The sequence below is a fragment of the Cibotium barometz genome, chromosome 11 (genome assembly GCF_041138505.1).
Source record: "Cibotium barometz isolate CiBa-2024 chromosome 11, ASM4113850v1, whole genome shotgun sequence".
Taxonomy (NCBI): Eukaryota; Viridiplantae; Streptophyta; class Polypodiopsida; order Cyatheales; family Cibotiaceae; genus Cibotium; species Cibotium barometz.
The window spans coordinates 10,412,728-10,420,404 of record NC_141056.1 but is presented as its reverse complement, the minus strand read 5'-3'; the positions used below and the strand labels follow the sequence as shown (position 1 = coordinate 10,420,404).

Sequence of the window (7,677 nt, the reverse complement as noted above, 5' to 3'; positions counted from 1 at the left end):
AAAGCTGTCTCGTGACGTGGGCGGTATTGCTGGGCAAGTGCGAGACTTCTGGCTGTGAGAGTTGTTTCAAATCTGAGCAAGGAAACAGAATATATATCTCTTCAAGGGGAATAAGACATCTCCATTTTTGATGACATGTACATGTGCCAATTCACTTCAAAACATTCCCAAATTCAACTTGAAGATTGCACATAAGTTATGTGTCAAGAGCATGACCAGTTCCAAGCATAGATCTCCTGACCCTTTATCCAAGTGCCTCATACATAACACATGTAGGCACAACACAATCTTCAAAAGATTTCCACATACATATGACCATTCACATCACATATTTCATATATCGCCAACATCACCATTTCAAGATGACTCTTGATCTCATGAAAACCTGCTTTCAGATTCCAACAACTCACAAAAGCAAAAATAACATATGGCGTATATACATCATCATGTAATTTCCAAAAGCTTCATGTTCACAAAACTAAGATCCAATCAATCATTCTGTTACAAGTTTCCAGAATCAAAAACACCTTAAACTTTGGAACATTCGAACTCCCAAACTCTCAAATTCAAGAAAAACTCTCCAATCTCTAAGGCCTACAAGGCTTGAACAGAAGCTATATTCCCAAAGCAAGATAATCTGCAAAAATCGAGCTCTGGTTTTTTCCCCTCCCTTTTCTGCACACTTCTCCCCCTCAAAAATGCATCGCCTCATTATTTCTGATTTTTCCCGCAAGGAATTCGGGCCGAATTCCTTTTGCAGCCCAAAACTCGCGTTTCCCAAAATGAAAATACGCTGCGCCTCCTTTTTTTTGCTTAAAATTCGGATATTCCTTTTTTTTTTAAATGCCTTCGTATTTTTCCCATGCAAGATGCCACCTTGACCTACGAGCTATACTGTAAACCAGCTACCTCTTAAGAGGTTCAATTAGTCCACTTCCTCCATCTTACTGCCCTCTGCATCAGCATCGTCTTCAAGAGGCGGCATGTCTGCATCAAAATCTACCGAGGCAGAAGCATCATCATTTATACTCAAGCCCAGCTTTAACATCCTGTGAATCCTTCCTCCAAAGGTGTTGGGGTTCTCAAGGCTGAATCCAGAGGTAAGAAGTACAGTTTTATGCAGTAGTAGGACCAAATCTTTCACAGACTTATCATTCTTATCAGCTTCAGACCTCTTTAGTTGCAGACACAAGTTTCTTGCCATCATACTCCTTAAGCTATCCAACTGCATATTTATCAATTGCATCAACCAAAAAGAGTACCTCATAGCCCTTTTACTTCAGACGCTCAAGGAAAGGAGAATTTTCCACAGCCTTCTTACTTTCGCCAGTGATGCAATAGATGTCACTCTGCCCATCCTTCATACGTGTACCATAGTCTTTAAAACTAGTCCTATCGTTACCACTTTTAGTAGAATGATAACGTAGTAGGTCGGCAAGCTTTGCCCTGTTGGAACCATCCTCATGGATTCCAAGTTTAATGTTCTTTCCAAAAGACTCATAAAACTTGTCAAAATCCTCCTTGTTCTCTGTAATCTCTGTAAACAGCTCGAGGCACTTCTTAACAAGATTTTTCCTTATAACCTTCAGGATCTTGTTTTGATGCAGCATCTCACAGGAGATGTTCAGGGGAAAATCTTCTGAATCAACCATACCTTTGACAAAGCCAAGGTACTCGGGAATCAACTCCTCACTCACTTCCCCCCCAGTAACTGCTCTTGCCATCTTTGCAGCTGTTGATGTTCTCAAAGCCTCTTTTTGAAGCTCTTCCTTTAAGCTCTTAATACTTAGAAGATCTGCCTCATACTGTGCAAGGACGAGCTCACAAGCCTTCAGCTCTGCCTCAGCTGCCCCTAGTCCTTCTTCCTTCAGCAATGTGAATGTTTCATCTGGTGATGTAACCTTGGCATTCTCTGCATTGCTAGCATCTTTTAAAGCTTCTACCATCCCAGAAGAAACGTTCATAATGCCATTTTGCATGGATGCATCTTCAACCATATTATCTACTCCCTCTCTAGAATTGATCAGTTGTTGCTGGTCCTTCAGTCTTTCTTGTGCCTCCATCAAGATCAAAAACTGCAACTAATCCCTCTTTCCTATCAGCCCCATAAGAAAGTGATGCTGCTTTTGGTTCATTGATAATTCGTGCTACCTCAAGGTTCACCATAAGCATAAAAACTTCATGATTCACACCACACTTATGTACAGAGGCTTCAAGACCTGGCTCAGCCTCAGCTCGCCTTATTGAACCTCATTTACAATATGAACATATGTACATAGGCATCATAAAATGACTCAAGTCGTGGCACTTAATCCCATGTATCTAGATTTATATTTAATGACCTCACATGCATGGTTTCACACCATAGACGTGCCATGGCACGACAACGTGTTGCCCTATCACATTACACGTGTGTGACCATATGGCCATGTATGATCATATGATGATGGATACTTGCTCTACCACATGTGACCATGGTGCCGTACCCCAATGACATTTTTTGAAGGTTATAAAATCTCATGTAGGTCATTTTATTACGTTTTATCTTGTCCCCCTACCAAGCCCGACAAAGCAACCACCTAGCCACCCTTGCCCTAAATTTTGTAAAGCACATAGAACAACAAAGCTACCCTTGCCCTAAATTTTAAAAATCTTGCCCTAAATTTTGCATAGAAGGACGGCACACTTTGAGGTATCACAACTCTTCTGATTGACCATATTGCATCGTCCTTCCAGAACCCTCTATAGAGAGGCTCGCGTCGGCCTTCTAGGCTCTAGGTAACTTTCTAGCTCTAGGTATCTTCATAATATGGGTTAGTGATGAAGGGATAGTGATGAAGGGATACCAGTAGAAGAGACCCCTATAGATAAATTGTTTGATTTTTATAGGTGCACATGATATGTTTGCCTCTTAGGACTAGCTTCAATGTGCCTTTTGACTCGACTTCACTAATTCATCATTTCAAGGAGTACTATGAAGAAGAGATGAAAGATTTCCTTGCTTTGACTAATGATGATGCTTTGGATGTTGAAGGCATAAGGTGTGATCATTTGATAAGTTTGGCAAAGACTCCATTAGAAAAGACTAGGTTGCAAAAAAAGTAGGATGCCGTTCCTGATAAGGTCAAAGTTACTATTGACCAGTGCAGGTTACATAGTAAAAAATGCAAGCTCCATCAGCATAATGCAGCCTTGCTTTTCTATCTTCATGCACAAGCAAGTAGTGAGGATGCTAGGAAGAGTAATCCTAACCCTTTTGGTGTGCAGTCAATAGCATTTTTAGAAGATATTGAAAACCAAGAGGAATTGAATGATGTAGAAAAGGTTTTGGATAAGAAAGAGGAAGAAATATTGAGTAGGGATTTTGATGTTGCTGATTTTAAGGCAAGCTCCATTGTGCCAGAGGAGAAGGATGTTACTATATACAGGTGTGAGAGAAGATCACTCTCCCATACCTACCATCCTTCCCACTCAACAATAATAAATATTTTTTACTCCTCATCATGGATATCCATAAGCTCATGAATTTAAGAGAATGCTATTGCCTTAGATGCTTGTGATGTTGCTTCAGACTTTATGGATCCAAATGAGATTGATGACTTTTTAGTGCTTGAGAAGCAAGGAATAAACTCTCCCCATAGAAGAAGAATTTGAAGCTATTACACTATCCTTTAAATATAGGTAAAAGGGATGCATTTAATATAGTTATTTGTCTCTACTATTTTAGTTAAATCACTTTGATTAGGAAATTTAATCCAATCCTTATATAGCCCTTTTTTTAATTTTTAGCCCTAATAGATGTGTGTTCCAAAATGATGTATCTATCGTGTCTTCAAATGTGACATGCATATACTCTTGTAGGTAGTGAAGACGATGATAATAGTAACATGATGTAGGTAGTGAAGACGATGATAATAGTAACATGATTGGTTCTTCTTCAGGAATCTCCTTATGCATAAATGTTTTTGTCATAATTCTTCATAGCTTCTTTTTTTTTATCGAGGAGTACCATGATCAACTTCATAAATCTCCATGATGCTACAATGGTGCTAGATTGGGTGTCCTTCTCCATGCTCTTATCCATACTCGAGTATCCATACTAGGACATATTGTTGCTGGCTCTCTATGTTGTTAAACCTTGATGGTCAAACAAAGGGAAGGTGTAACAAACATGAGAATCCTTTTTTGTTATGATGTGTACTGTTTTGGGGTATACCTTCTTTTTATCGGCATGTATAATGGATCCACCTTAAGCATCACTGATGCCCATTTATAAATCTACCCTCATTCTTGAATTTCTAATAACTCTTTCTTCCATTCTTGTTGAATGCTAAACTCCTCTATCATGGGGTTGTCATCATTATGCCTCTATCTTTGTGTAGCCCCCCCTTGTATGTACTGGTTGTTGGTTTTTTCATTATTAGTAACTATAAGCTATCATAAACATTACCATGCATATCTCTAGTAGGTCCTACAATTGTGGATTAGCTAGACTTGTGGTCACTCCTACATTTTTTTGCAATCTACCTTCCCCTACCATAGGCATGAGCTCTTCCCATTCTATCATCAAGGCTATGATCAGATATGGGATATAATGGACCTTTTTGGGGGCTACACTATATGCCTCTAGAAAGATTCTTGTTGTAGGGTTGAAGGGCATGATCTACATTAAAACCTTGAAGGATAACTTTAGCCAAGAATGGATAACCAACCCTGATCAAATTCTCACAAGGATAACCGATCTACAAGAGGTAGTTCTTCCAAAAAATCTTTGTCAATATAATTTTATGTTAAAGAAATGGGTGAGGGTAGTGTTACTTATGTGGGATTGCTTACTGTCAGCGTTTTGCTGTCAGTGATTCTTCAAGGGTTTCGGGGGCAAGGGTGTCAGTGGGGAAGTCAAAGTGAAAAGAAGATCATTCTAAGTTAGTAGCATGGACATTCGTATTGTTAGGGGGACGAGTGTATGTGAAGGGAGGAGTTTAGATGTGAAAGGGCAAGGAACTATATAAGTATAGTTGTAAGGATTATCTCCCTCTCTATCCTCTTTGGATGTGAGTGGTGGTGGGGGCTTGGTTGTACTAATGAGCATATCAATATCTATTTTCTCTTCAAGGTTATTAGTAATTCAATATGTTTAATAGTAAAATCATATACTACAGATACATGTATTTTCTCAATATGTTTCTATAATTTTTTAAAGAGATTTAGTATACCATAGGGATGATATATAGGGAACTGTCATGTAAAAGTAGGTACTTGTATCATATGATTAGAACCACCCCTGCAAAACTAGTATGGTTTCAAAATTTTCTAGTGTGGAGGGAAGGTTAGGCAACATTAAAAGTTCTAACATCTCTTCCATGTTATCTAGAATAGTGGAGCTCATAAGTACTCTACACCATGATCTAAAGCTAAGGACTATAGGGTGTAGATCATGTGTATACATGGTTATGTAGTCAGTAAGATAAAAATCATTATGAAATATGGACATTATTATTGTGGGGTCTACATCCCTGTCCGAGTTTAGTTGTATGAGACCTATATCCCCCCGTGTTTGATCTATCATCTATGTAGACCTATATCCCCCCGTGTTTGATCTATCATCTATGTAGACCTATATCCCCCCCGTGTTTGATCTATCATTTATGTAGGCCAACAACAAGGCACACTCCACAAGTTGCTTTACCTTTTCACTTGGCTCAGCTATTTTTGCAGCTCTTGCTTTTGGGATAGATGTTGCTCTAATTCTGTAATTCTACCTCCTTTTCATTAAAAAGTGATGTGATGGTTTCCTCATAAGTTTCTCTTGCTTGGAGCTTGGAGGAGAGTGGCATATTTGTCATTGTGGAGACCTCGGTTTGCTGTATGACCTTTCCAAGTTATAGTAATGACTTCTGAGAAGCCCCTCTTTGGTTTGAGCTTCTACTTTTGCTTCATTGAGAGAGTTGATCAGATGTGGTACCACTTGATCTACTTATGGCTAGCTCCATTTTCCCTTTGCTCTTTTTTAGTTCAACATGGAGAGAGCGAATTGCGTGTGCATAGGCTTTGTTTAGCTCTTCGTGTTACCCTCCAAATGTGTTATGTGATGCTCTTGTGAACTTCCTCAATTTTTGGTAGCACTCTACATGCCTCTCAGATTGTTTCTCATTCTTTGAACCTTTCTTCTATTTGTTGGAGTAGTTAGGCCTTAATTTCTTTGACTTTTTTTTGTCTCTACCTCTAGCTTCTTTTTCCATATTCTTTTTTGAGTTCTTGAAGATGCACTTCTATTTGAATCACCTTGGCCTTTAGCTTTGTGGACTCCTTAAATAGCAATGGTAGTTCCCTTTGGTTGGAGACATACTTTGAGACTAACAAGTCCATATTTTCTCCCAATTCTCTCAGCTTACCTTGATGTAACTAATTTTTGCTCCTTGAGTTCTTGGTCTTGTTCTTCTTGGACCTTCCTACCAGCAATTTATCATTTTTACTATCTCCAATTCTTCTTCGCAAATGTTTAGTCACTTTATATGGAAGTATTGATTATAGTCCAGATGTAACTTGTCAACCTGTGGAGTGGTAGATGCTCCATTACTAGCATGTAGCTTACAAAGTACTCTTTGGTGTGGCAGAAGGGGGATAGGAGTAGGACATATGTAAGAAAGGATGGAGCTAGCACTCGTAAGCTTGCATCTTTTAAAGGGAACCTGCTCTGTGTTGGGTTTTTGAAGCCTCATATTTGTGTGAAACAACCCTTAGATGGCTTAGTGTGTTTGTTTGTGTGAACAACTTCTTATAAATATTTTGTATGTGAATGTGATAAGTAGTGATGTTATAGGCACTTTCTATATGTTATACCTTAGTGTGTGTTGCATCAAGAGATAGGTGCTAGTGCAAGGCACGCCATCACATACTTGAAACACCCACCATCGTTATAGTCATTGATGTGACTATGTCATACTCTTGTTTTACAATCTCAAATAAGCTAGATTCAAAAGCTCAAACGTGACTAGCCCCATCAATCTTTCTCTAGTAGTGATAGGGTTAACAAATAGCATGTCCATGCACAAACACCTAAGCATTGTAAGCAAATAAAGCCAGTTTAGGCTCCAACAAAGGGTGTTTCACTCTCTGTCACACACAAAGTGGAAAATTTGTAGTTAGTCCTAACTTAAACAAGTTATGGAAACAAATATGGAATTATTGGCTTCAAGTCAAAGAGAGCTATAGATACAAGTAGAGGAATCCACACAACTAAAGCCAAGATCATCTAGCAATAGGAGACACAAATGCCAAAATATAAAATAGAATATGAAAAGAAGCTATAACTGGAAATAGATGAGTTAACTATGATAAAGGCCAAACTAAGGCAAACATTAAAAGACTTGGAAGTCTTCAAGAAAAATATCATAAAGAAAAAGGCTGAAGAAGTTCTGAGGCTATGAATAGTAGACTGAAAAGGCGGGACTTCAAATGTGAGCAAGAAGAATTCAACAAAGCTCATGCACAAGAACTTCACTCCCTTCATGTTGGGTAAACATGAGACTTGTAGCCATATTTGGTAGTGATGTGTGTGTGAGGACCAACAAGGCACTTTTTCCCTCTTTAGGAGGTTTTTCCCCCATGCTAGTATACACCCATCTTGGGGTATACTTATCATCTTTGTACAATATCCATTCTTTATCTATCTAT

The 7,677-nt window shown here is 38.7% G+C and overlaps 1 pseudogene; it reads right to left on the bottom strand.

Moving 5' to 3' along the window:
- Positions 1-1,166: 1,166 nt before the first annotated feature.
- On the bottom strand, positions 1,167-2,063 carry LOC147633739 (heat shock protein 82 pseudogene; annotated as a pseudogene).
- Between the last annotated feature and the right edge of the window lie 5,614 nt (positions 2,064-7,677).